Source organism: Callithrix jacchus, chromosome 10 (genome assembly GCF_049354715.1).
Source record: "Callithrix jacchus isolate 240 chromosome 10, calJac240_pri, whole genome shotgun sequence".
In the NCBI taxonomy this organism is placed as follows: Eukaryota; Metazoa; Chordata; class Mammalia; order Primates; family Cebidae; genus Callithrix; species Callithrix jacchus.
In genome coordinates, this window is record NC_133511.1 from 57,078,040 (window position 1) to 57,089,698 (window position 11,659).

Below are 11,659 nucleotides of genomic sequence, written 5' to 3' on the forward strand. Positions count from 1 at the left end.
CTAGAATGATCCAAAGACTTCCAAGAGAAACTTAGTGGTGCAGCAACACAATGAGGAGTTGAGGAGTACTAGGTCCCACTCCTGCAGTCCTGGATCCTGAATGTCCCCCCTGCCCCAGGGCTCATTCTGCCCAGTTGTGCTGAGGACCCCTCCCTTCCCCTGAGCAGAGGCCTTGACTTTCCCTGATCCTTAAGGCTTGGCTCACATGTCTGTTTTCCATATTACTATATGTCTTTTAAATAAATATTCCATTCTCTTGTTCACACACTACCTTCAATGGCCAGGCCACTGACCGGCAGTTCCCTCACAGCTGCTGGTGGCTGGGCGAACTGGCGCAGCACTTGGGAAAGCCTGCTTTATGGCAGCCACCTTTGGTTTAACCCTGGACTCATCAGAAGGAGGAAAGGACCACTCAGAGCCTGGATATAAACTCAGAATTGGATCCAGAGACTCCACACAGTTATCAAGGAGACAAAAATAAACAAAGCAGGGGCAATTAGTGCCCTGTTAAAAAAGAGGCTCATTCACACACCATCCCTTCTGATTAGGTGGTATCCCCTTTGACCATTTTTCTTGTGATGATTACCTTCCCATCTCATGTTCTAAAGAGGGAACTCACAGCTCAGCCTCACAGATTTGTTCACAGCTTCAAAACCTAGCATATTAACTAAGCTGCTGTGAGAACTAAACTCTTGCAATTCCTTTGTGTCCTGATTTCATTAACATTTTTAAACTCGCTGTTACTAAATTTTCTATTACACCTGTTCACATATATTACCTGGGAGGCAACCTGCCACAGAGTATTGACCCGTAAAATGAGAACCTAAAAGCTAAAAAATAAACCAAGAATCTAGATAAAAGCTAAAAATAACTTCAATTGCTCTTCAGAGATGCTGGAGAAGAGAAAGTCTGTGCAGCCATCACAGTTGGCATAACTAACTTCTAAGCCCCCTTCCAGCTCTGAGTATCTTTGAGAGAGTGGCTTTTGCCTAAAAGGTTCAGTATCATGCTGGTAGGCCCAGCCACATTCACTGCTGGATCTGCACCCCTCGTACTCTGGTGATGGGGTTGAAGAACGTTCCTTGGCTCCTATCTGAAGCAACATCCTCACCCAGCCTCTGAGACAGGCATGATACTTTCATCCTGAACATCTCTGCATTGTTCTCTTGATTGTCAGCGTCCCAAGGGCCGGGACTGTGTCTCCGCATGTCTCCTTGCTCAGTCCCTAAACACAGTAGGCTGTCAGAGAATGTTCACTGAATGATTGCAGCAATGCTCCCTAGGCCTAACCCGTATCCTCATAGGCTTCTTAGCAGCCCCAGACACCATGAGTTGGTTTATTTGGGCCCCTCTTTGGTGTTGCACACAAAGACTACAATACTAAATACACTACTTTCCACACTTTTTGTCACCTAGATTATGACTGTGATTAAGTTTCTCTAATCAGAAGCACTAGTCTGATGCTGAAATTCAGAACCAAGTTGCATGGGGAAAGAGCCACAGCATGAGGCAACAATTATCTTGTACAGATCAGAGTTGAACTGACTTGGCTGTAGAGCTGAGACCTGGGACAGCAGCTTCCTAATAGTGCAGCGTCCTGATTTTGGCAGAGGCAGCAACTCTGCAGTGTGATTTTGGGGAGCCATTTCTAGAAGTTCAACTTAGCTTGTTTCTTCAACTCCCCAGCAATCCTGTGAGCTACAAATGATTTTTCATATACCTCTTTCTGCTTAGCCAGGTAGAACAGACTCTGTTATTTCTAATCACACTGCCCTGACTGACCACCTTACATCCTCTCAAACTGTTCCTGGCTTTCTAACTTTCAAAGTTATTTCCCACACTTAAACTCTCAAACTCTACTGAAGCTAAGTTTACCTAAGCTATATTAAAAATTCATTCTGCTCCAGGCCCTGGGCTAGATGCTGTAATACATCACATTATTGATGTGAATGGGTCTCTGCCCTCCTGGAGTTTACAGTCTAATGAAGCAATAAACCATGTAATCAAATGATTTATCAGTCAGAGACAGGGAATCCAAGACAGTTTAAATGGAAGACACTGATGTTTCTGCATGCTTTATTTAAATGGGAGATGCTTACATTTTGGGAAGGCAGCTCATTTTTGGCCCACAAGTATTCATGAGCACACTATTCTGAGCATCTTCTGGAAAGTAAACCAAGGACCAGTAAACATTTTATGAGGTGATGGATTTTGAAATCTGCCACAAACAAAAAGAACCACAGCTCATTACAGTCAGCCTGATTTCCACGAGCACAACAAAATACACACATGCTCCACTACCTGTAGCCTGTTCCTTCACAGTAAAGACTTTCTCGCTCATTGCCTACAACAATGCAAAGGACCCTCAATAGTGTTACCCACATTTTCTTGGAAAAAAAATGTTATCTGTCTTGGGGTTCTGAAGACTTTATAGCATTCCAGCTTTATCTCCCATTAACTGCTCCATTCATCCTGAGCTTCCAGCACATCTGATCTTCCCCACCCTGACAATAAAAACTGCTCTGTCTCCATCCCCATGCCTCACTTTAATCATCTATACCACTCTCCCACTTTGTCAAGATCCTACCCACCCTCCACGGCTCCGATAAATGCCACCTGCACCAAAAGCCTTCAACCAATTGCTAGAGACAGGGTTAATTTGTTCTACATCTGTACTACAGGCTCTTGACATTTATAAATTTTAACATTCTCTATTTTGACTATTTTCAAGTGGCCCTAAAAGTCCGAGTTCTGGACTGATTCAGAATTTTGTTGAGGACAGAATTTGAATCACAGCTACTGGGAGACTGGTGTACAGGAAAATGTCACTAAGCCAAGAGGGTAGTGGGAAGGTTTGGTATAAACGAGGACTTGGAGGAAAAGGACAGAGAATGACAGAGCATCCTATTTCTACCCTCACCTTTAACCCCCCGAGACAGAGAAGATGGGATTGGTAAGAGAGTGGGATCTAGCTCCTAAACCACAGCAAAAGGGTCTGTGGGTATCAGAAAGTAGAGTCCAGGCCCATTAATAAGGGACAAAAGGAAGGCTGTCTAGGGGAAACGATCAAGAACTGAGGGAGCAGGACTGAAGTAGTGCTGGTTAGGGGCCAGGGCCCAGGCACCAACTGTCAAGTAGGATCTCAGGGCCATAGGGCCAGAGGGCTGACCAGGTACCCAGGAGCCAAGCATCCCTATTTCCATACTCCTTGGTTACATCTATTGATCAAGCCTTTCCTGTAGAGGATGCCCCAAATGCACGGGTCCCAAAGGCTTTGGCAGGTGTCCCCTAAATGTGAATGTCTACTGGATTTGGTGAGTGCCTCCCTCACAACATCCATCATCTGGGGAATGGGGGATCCTGCCTCTTCCCCCTCTAGACTGGCCAGGGCCTCATCTTAGTGATTCTTGTTTCTATATATAAGATAACAGATCAAAGTACAACAATCATGGCACTTGCCCACTTGACCGTGTTGACTGGGCCAAGAGTGGAATCAAACTCAAGCTGGCCTGCAAGTCTTTCCCCTTCAGCTATTTGGACTTAGAACTAGTCCATTTAGTCAGTATCTCTCTGGTGCCTGAAGTCAGATGTAACACGTAAGAGTTGTCAGAGTCTATTTTCTTACCATCTGGAAAAAAAGCAGTCTGCATTCAACTAATATAAATAACACCAATAACAGCTAACACTTATTAAGCACCTTCTATGTACCAGGCACTAAGCCAAGCCCTTTATGTGCATTAATTCATTTCGTCCTCACACCAACTGCAGGACGTAAATGATATAATTATTGTTGCTTAGAGGAGAAAACTGGGGCACAGCAAGGTTAAGTGACTTGCTCAATGTCACATGGCTAGTAAGTAACAATAACCCTCTGGCCCCAGGGCCCATCATCTCAACCACTACTCTACACCTGGCAGAGCCAACAAAGAGAAGGAAGAACAACTGAGAGATGGCAAGAGCCATGGTCATGTTCAAGCCCCTGTTCCAGTAGTCCCAGAGGCCAGACTGCGTCTGCAACCATGCTGCCATGTATCTAGAGAGGAGGAAGTTTGTGCAACCAACAAGGGGTTGGCTCACAGGTAACTTTCTGTCAGCAGCAGCCAAAAAATTCTTAATGAGATACTATGTCTCCAGCAGGCAGCATGCTGTCCACCAATAACCTGCTCACCCTGCATCTTACTCTTCCCATCTCCACTGGGCAGCAAAAATGAGATTCTAATTCCAAATGAAAGCATATCCTTGAAACCCTTCTATATCTTTCCGGAATCCCAGGAAAAAGTCCAAACTTTGTAACAAACAAGTCCTTTCAGGATTTTGCCTCTGCTTCATGTCTCACCATTCCTCTGCCCTTGCCTGCTTTCCATGGTGCTTTACATCTAGAGGGAGAAAAAAATAATTTTGGAATTTCCCTTGGCTTATCTCCCTGACACCATTTTGTCTTAAGTTCTCTCCAGCAGCTCACAAGAGGCTCTCTTGATTAGCATCTGCCTTGCTATTTCCTATTCCAGAGGCAGAAGCCAAAGACTATAAGGCCAGGACTTCAGCACACCTGCATAAAGACTGCTTACCTTGCTGACTCCCAAATACTGTACCCCGTCATTTCTGTCCACTGTGCTTCAATTCTCTGAGACCCTGATGCCTAATTGAAATGCACTGCATGGTGCCTAGAACATAGTGGTTGCTCACCATGTGATATTTCCCTCCCTTTTTACCTCTCTTCCTCTCCTAGTAACCCTATTATCGAAGGACTATTGTCCTCATCCTGCCCTGTGAAAGCATCTCAAGCCAAACTCCCCACATCATCTGCCCTGTGGCATATCTGAGAAACATCAACTCCTGTCCATGTTCAGGGATCTGACAAGAACAACTTTAAGCTCTAAGGCCTTGGGTCATGATTGGTGCTACTTTGGGATCTGGGTCTGTGTCTGCAGATGCATGTCAAAGGGTCCAGCCATGCAGAGAAAAGAGGGCAGAGTTTCAGGGGTGCCCACACATCACCTTTTCCTGACCCTAGATTCACTATATAAAGAACAAGCTCAAAGCAAGCTGTTCTTGAAGCATCGTTCCATCTTCATAGCAATTCTATTTGTGTCTGCAGAACAGGGCTGGAGCACCTCATTCTGCTACAATTGGAACAATTACCCCGTAAATGTGATAATTACAGTTTGATCATTTTGTAGGCAAAGGGAAGACTGGTTCCAAGATTTGCTCCTCCTTATTGTAAATTTCTATGAAGAAACTGCTTATATTCCAAGGCCACAGACTTCATATTTCAGAGTCAGATCAGAAAGACTTCTACTTCCTTCCTTACCAAAAGGACTAAGATTGGGGACATTTCCCTTTTGTGCTGGCTGGGCTGCTAAGTTTAAGGGTATTTTCTAAAGCAATAGTTTTAATAATTTAAGCCAGGAGGACTAGGCTCTTTGCACATGCCCATCAACTCAAAAGCTGGCTGTCTTGTCAAAAACCATACTGTCATCTTGGCATCAATTTGACCAAGGTTGCAAATACAAGGCCCTAAATACAGAAGAAAGCTATATTCAGTTTGCATTTTTTACAGCAAGCTGTGTACTCGGTCTGCCCATTCTGGACAATAGAATCTTATCTGTAAAATTCAAAGTTTGGAACCTTAAAACGCCTGCAAAAAATTGAGAATAAACAAGCCCATGCTATGGAATAACCTCCATACATACTACTGTGCAAATTATTTAACCTTAAGTTAAATAATTAATAAAACCAATTATAACCACCACAGTGGAGTAGGAGGGGATCTTCAGGAATGGTGAAACCCTTGATCCTTAGCTATACCTTCAGGTATGTCTAAAAACACATTTCTGCCCCATTCTTGTCCAGAAGGTCTCCATTTGTCATCCTGAGTCTGCATTATGATCCCACTCTAGGCCCCACAAGGCTCATATTTTATACATCTGCCTTTAATAGCCACCCTTCATTTTTTAGAGTTTGAGAATTTTAGTCTGTCTATTTGTAGTAGTTCCAAGTGTATAACTTAACTTTGAACTGGGTCACTACCTCAATATTCTAATGGTTCTGGTGGCTGTTATTTCTAATATTCTAATACAAATAACCATAAACTGTTCAACGAGGTTCACAGTCCTGCTGGCATCTCTGCAGCTGCTATAGAGCTGAGCAGTGTTGCATGTTCTACATAGAGCACCACTTCCAGATGCAAGTACCATCTTTAGAAGGATCCTCTACCATCCAGAGGTCCTCTACAAGAGGCTACTTCCAGTGTTTCACAGACATCCCTCTCTGCCTATAGCAGCTTAAAGTACTGCAGTTTCTACACGTCAAGTTCTCTCACGTCTGCTTCACAGATGTTCTTGTGAAAGCTAGAGAGGATATGCTTTATCATCTCTGGGTTCTCTACGAACAAACCTTAACCTCTTTCACTAAGGATTATCAATCCACTTTCCTCCAAATCCTCCAAATCCTCCAAAAGGATTATCAATCCATTCCTGCTAAGGTCTTAGCGGGAACGGACAATGTGGCTAAGACCTTAGCGGGAACGGACAATGTGGCTAAGACCTTAGCGGGAATCTATAATGTGGCTCTGCTATGCAGCTACAGTTTCCACTCAAAGGTTGGATGACCTAAGTGAAGTCAATCAAAGTTCCTTCCCTGGACACTTGAAATTGGAACTAAGTGATTCCAGACTCAGCTGGATACTCCCTTGAACAAGGGAGATATAAATGCAGACACTGTGGCATAACTGTTTTCTATCCCATGCAATAGGTATCAGAGAAAGTCAATCAATGTAGAAAAATAAGGCAGCAGACACAGAGAGAAGCATAGATAAGAGACAGAGACAGAAATTCCCTAGTTCTTAGAAACGTTCCAAGCTCCAGTTCCAATTCTTTCTGAGATCTTCATACATTACTGCCTTTGGATGTCCTAAACTATCTTCACATGGTTATTGTTTTATATTCCCCTTTTATGATTTCTGCATTTACCCATCAAAATTATCATAATAAATGCTATGTTTTTATTGCAAAAAATTCCACAACAAAAGCTTGCTACTCATTCTCATAAAAGGTCAGAAACATAGCTGACAACAGCAGCCTAGAAAGTTCTTGAGGAAGACTGCTTGGTGTAGCAAAAAGGGGTTCTTTGAGGTAAGACAACCAAAGCTTCAAATCCCCCCACTAGAAGCTACATGTCGCTGAACAAGCTCTCTAACCATTTAGACTTCAGCTTCTTTATCTGTAAAAGGGGTATGATAATTACCATTAAGCAGTGTTGTCCTGGGGATTAAAGCTCATGTCCAAAGAGTGCCTAGCACTCTTCTTGGCACAAAGAATGCATGTGATAAAAGAGAACTACTATTTATTTAAACGCCTATTTTAGGGTTTGCCTCGGGGAAACTGTAACTGTAATGGATAACCCTGGTTTAAAAGTTTCTCAGATAAATCCAGATGTCAACATTATATAGCTCAGAAAAGGCTGGCTTTCTTCATGATCAGCATGTACATCTACATCCAGTAAGATCAAACAAAAAGAAGTTGGCCTTTTAAATGCAGAATTACCACATGACCCTGCAATTTCACTCCTACATAGATACTCAAAGAACTGAAAAAAGATATTCAAACAAGTACATGTATGCACATATTCATAGCAGCATTATTCATAACAGCCAAAAAGTAGAAAGAGTCCAAATGTCTATCAACGAAGGGATGGATAAACAAATCATGGTACTGTATTATGTGCAATAGAATACTGACCATAAAAAGGAACGAAATATTGATACATGCTACAACACAATGAACTCCCAAGACATTTGCAAAAGGTCACGAGTGTGATTCAATTTACATCATCTATCCAGAATAGATGAATACATAGAGACAGAACGCTTATCGATGTTAGTCAGGGGCTGAGAGGAGTGGGGAAGCGGGGAAACCTGCTAAATAGGTCAGAAATTTTACTTTGGAGTCTTGGAAATATTACAGAACTAGATAGTGGGGGTAGCTGCACAGCATTGTAAGAGTACTAAATGCTACTCAGTTGTTCACATTTAAATGGTTAATTTTACGTTATGTGAATTTCTCTTCAATAAATTTTTTTTTAAGAAATGACCTAAATTACACAAAGAGCTAACAATAAAAGAAAGACCTTCTTGATGAAAAGAGCTGAAAACAGGGTAAGGCTGGCAGAAGTAAAAATCTATCAAGGGCCCCCAAATTCTCCCCACAGCAGTACAGACCAGCTGTTAGAGACAGCTTTGTGGAGCTCTTCTCCAGAGCCTAAGGTAATAGCAGGAAAAGGCCTGAGGTAAGAGTCAGAGCTGTAATTGTGTCACTAAATAATCAGTGCCTCTCCCCTGAGCCTCAAGCTCCCTCAGCTGCAAATCCAGAGAACTACTTCCCAGGGCTGTTGGAGGCTCAAAGCAAAGAGTGAATACGAAGGTATTCATTATCCACTATAAAAATGCGAAGTTTTCCACGTGGTTCAGGGTGGAAATTCTAGCTTGTCGTGTGTCCCTGGACAAGGTACTTAACCCCTCCAAGTCTTGTTTTCATCTCTACCTACTTTATGAAATTGTTGGAGAATTAAAAATAATATATGCAAAATGCCTGGCACCCAGTACACCCTGATTAAGTTAAAGCTATTGTTAAATGGGTGGGAACGGTTTCAGCAAGGAAGGGAAGAAATAAGAGAAAAGGAGCAAAATGGGTGTCGGGGGTGAAGGTGGCAGTCAGTGGAAACACCCTGGCCAGTGAAGGATTCTGGCAGCCCAAGGGGAATATATGACCTAGAAATGGCATACATGCTGCCTCTTCTCTCCAGCAGATACTGCCAGTCAATCACCTATTCTTTACTGCTGCACCAAGATGTGGCCTCACAACACTCATCACTTTGTTCTAAGCAGCCATCCTCAATTGAAGGGTGTTGGCATGAAGGTGAAACTCACTTACCACTTCTCTACCAACAGTTTCTTGGGAGATGAGAGATCATGTGTCCCTAAGAGTACACATAACTTCACAATTTGTGCCATGTACCCAGATAAAATAAATTGGTGGAAGGAACAGGGCTGACTTATCTATGCAGTGTGCAGCATGATCACTTATGAGTTCTACCACGTACTTGCTCTGTGACCTGGGACAAATCACTTCAGCCTTCTGAACCTGTTTTCCCATCTAGAAAACAGGAGCAATGGTACCCAGCTCATGGAGTTGCCAAGGAGCTCAAATGAGCTCATGTGAGTAAGACAGTAGATAAGGCAACACCCACATATGAAGACTTTTTTGAGGAAGAATGTCCCACCTTGCTGTTGGGGACAGGAAGGACATAGAACATGCTGAGAGTTTAGAGAGATTTTTCAGCTTTGCTATCCCCCAGTGCAGAAAATGAACTCCAAAGTTAAAACCCCAAAATCCAATTTCCCTGGTCTATCCCAGTGAGGTCCAAGGCAGCCAGGTTGTACCATGAGGAGGATTTCTCCAGTCAGGTACCTTGAGGCTGAAGCTGTAGGCTCTGCCAGGCAAGCAGTTCTCTCTGACCAGGAAAGGGGCAGATGTCTAGAGTTTTCCAGATCAGTACCTAGGACAGGGAACTTGGGTGAAATACACAGCCTTGACTGCTAAAGGGCTCAGCAAAAGGCAGGCAAAGACTTTTTTTTTTTCCATTTTCTTTTCTTTTTTTGTTTTAGCTTTTGAGACAGGGTTTCTGTTACCCAGGCTAGAGTGCAGTGGTGCAACCAGGGGTCACTGTAGCCTTGACCTCCTGAGTTCAAGAGATCCTCCCACCTCAGCCTCCTGTGTAACTGGGACTACAGGCGTATGCCCCATTGCCTGGCTAATTTTTTCTTTTTAATTTTTATAGAGACAGGGTCTTGCTATGTTGCCCATACTGGTCTCAAGTTCCTGGGCTCGCTGAAGTGATTTTCTCACCTTAGCCTCCCAAAGTGCTGGGATTACCACCATGCCTGGCCACCTTTCTTTTCAATGCTACTCCCCAGCCTAATGCCCTTCCGTGGTTCCTTTTACTCATGGATAAAGTAAAAAAGACCTGGAAGGCCAGCCCCACCTTTTCCAACCTCACCTTCTGATTTTCTCTACCCTTAACCCATTGCTCCAGCCATTCTCTCCATTCCCAAATGAACCAGGCTCTCTCACACACTGCCTGGCTTTCACAAGTGCTGCTGCCTTTTGCACACAACATACTCCACATTACCATTCCCCAAATCCATTTAATTAAACTATTTTTCACACATCCTTCCAAACTAAAGCCTTCCCAGGGATCCCTGTCTTATGCATTTCCTTGTCAGCCTATACTACCCTTCATCACAATATTTATTACAATAGACTGTTGACAATCTGAGAACAGTACTGTGTTTTATGTTTATGTCTTCACAGGTTAGCACAGTGCCTGGCATGATAGTGTTCAATAAAGATTCATTCAAAGAATAAATGAGTAATCAACGAGAGACACCAAGTTATGATGTAATGTTGCAAAGTATATAATGCTTTGACAGTTCTTTCTCTTCTTTTTTTACCATCCTTTCTTTTAATCATTCTTTTCTTTGATTTGTTGTAATGGGCAAACTCGGAATCAGGTGTCATTGCAAGCCTCCCAGTATAATTAGGAAAAAAATTTCCCCAGATTTGCAGGGAGTTGGGGCTGATAGTCACTTTCAAGCCATGCAAAATCTGAAATTAACATAAAGCTACACAAAGCTTTTATGACAATGGGCCCTCTGACTCAGCTTCAGAGATGAGAGCAAAGAATTGCCCTTTGTTCTTTCCTCATACTCCCCCTAGTGGCAAGAACTCCAAGTAAGCTAAGGAAGAAAATTAAACCCATTTGATCCAGAGCTCGCTCTTTCTCAATGCCTCATTCAGTCTCTAAAACATCGAGATTCCTTCACACCACCTATTCCAAGAGAAAAGGCCAAAACTGGAAGCACATTCCCCTTGAGAACTGGAACAAGAAAAGGATGCCCATTTTCACCACTCTTATTCAACATAGTACTGGAAGTCCTAGCCAGGGCAATCAGGCAAGAGAAAGAAATAAAGATATTCAAGTAGGAAGAGAGGAAGGTAAACTAATTATCTTTGCCAACAATATGATTCTATACCTAGAATACCCTAAAGACTCTCCCAAAGGTTCCTGGAACTGATAAACAAATTCAGTAAAGTTTTAGGATATAAAACATTTTCAATGTATAAAAAAATCAGTAGCATTTTTTACACCAATAATGTTCTAGCTAATAACCAAATCAAGAACACAATCCCATTTACAGTAGCTGTAATGGTGTTGGTAACTTAGCTGACTCTCACAAAGTTTTGAATACATATAGATAGAAACCTAGCCATAATAAGCCACTAAAACCCCACAACTGTGTATCATTGTAGGACTTACAGAGAATATTTATGTATATTAGTGCATCTTAACACAACTTCTGTGCATTGTTGCTTTCAGCATTTTACTATGAGGGGCAAAGGAGGGCTAACTGGTGAAAATTCAAAGAATTTCTCCTAGAAACGGAGGAATTCAGCTTCGCTAAAGAAAGGACATACCAACTAAAATAGTTGGTCCTCCCGTGCATTAGAGGGCGAAGCAGCTGGATGTGACGCTGTATGATAAATGAACGGCTTGCTGCAGAACACTTTCCAGACGGTTTCGTTGGCCTCCGCACTATGCG

General features: G+C 42.7%; 1 long non-coding RNA gene across 1 annotated transcript in view; it reads right to left on the reverse strand.

Annotated features, from left to right (window-relative positions):
- LOC128929134 (uncharacterized) overlaps nt 1-11,656 on the reverse strand; it is a 104,909-nt gene extending 93,253 nt beyond the window's left edge. The window contains exon 1 of the long non-coding RNA XR_013523199.1: nt 11,535-11,656. This is a non-coding gene — a long non-coding RNA (uncharacterized LOC128929134). The remainder of the gene's footprint in view (nt 1-11,534) is intronic.
- Between the last annotated feature and the right edge of the window lie 3 nt (nt 11,657-11,659).